This window comes from Echinops telfairi, unplaced genomic scaffold, assembly GCF_000313985.2.
Source record: "Echinops telfairi isolate 266 unplaced genomic scaffold, ASM31398v2 ScPeMD7_253;HRSCAF=601, whole genome shotgun sequence".
NCBI lineage: Eukaryota > Metazoa > Chordata > Mammalia > Afrosoricida > Tenrecidae > Echinops > Echinops telfairi.
Window position 1 is genome coordinate 55,782 of NW_022104151.1, and position 1,258 is coordinate 57,039.

The following is a 1,258-nucleotide window of genomic DNA, read 5'->3' on the forward strand; positions in this document are numbered from 1 at the left end:
AGCACATGATGCAATTGAAACTACCGTGGCTTAGTGCTCAAAGTAACATCATTGCGCTTCGATATTCTAAAGAGGTTTTGTACAGCGAATTTACCTAATGCAACTCATCTTTTGATCTCTTGACTGCTGCGTCTGTGAGCATTGATTGTGGATCCAAGCAGGATGCCATCCTTCAATCTTTTCTCCACTTATCATGACGTTTCCTAGTGGTCCAGTTGTGAGGATTTGATCTTCTCTACATTGAGTTGTAATACATATATAGGGTTTCAAACCTTGATTTTCATCAGCAGGTGCTTCATATCCTCACTTTCAGTTAGCAAGGTTGTGTCACCTGCGTATTGCAGGTTGTTAATAAGCCTTCCTCCAAACCAGTGTCACCTTCTTCTTCATAAAATCCAGTTTATCAGATTATTTGCTTAACATACAGATTAAACAAGTGTGGTGAGAGGACACAACCCTGACACACGCCTTTCCTGATTTTAAACCCTACATTATTCCCTTGTTCTGTTCTCACAATTGTCTCTTGATCCATGTAATTCCACATGAGCACAATAAAGTGTTCTGGAATCCCAAGTTCTTCTCAAGGCTATACATAGTTTGTTATGATCAACCCAGTTGAATGTCTTAACAAAGTCAATATAATACAAGTAAACATCTTTCTGTTATTCTCTATTTTCAGCCAAGATCCATCTGACACCAACAATATGTATTTGTATACCCATTACTTCCTCAACCATTTATTATTCATTAATGCTATAGGTAGAAACAGAGAATACAAACATAAATGCATACATAGAATTATAATATTTATTATTTGTTATACACACTTGCTAATGCTCTACGTATATCAATCCACTGTCATTGAGTGGATTCTAACTCATATTAAAGGGTCTTGTCATTTTATTCATTCTGCTACTCTTTCTCTTGACTGCTACCGTAGTCACTTTATATTCAGTATAATTAATGGCAAGTATGAATGCATTGCTATCATTCCTTTATGTTTCTTATTGTGGTGTTATTTTTTGGTTCTGTACATGTTTATGTGCCCAGTTCATTTTGTTATCAGATTGTCTTCATCCTGACCTGTTCTCAACTTGAGAGTTCTATGATTATACTGGTTATTCCCTCTTTTTCACTTTGTAGTTATTGACTTCTCTGGTTTCCTTTTTCAATCCTATAGATTTCAATTTTGGGTATTTTATTTGTTGGAATGCCTTCTGTGTGATATTTTTATGTCTCAATCTCAGTTTATTTTCTG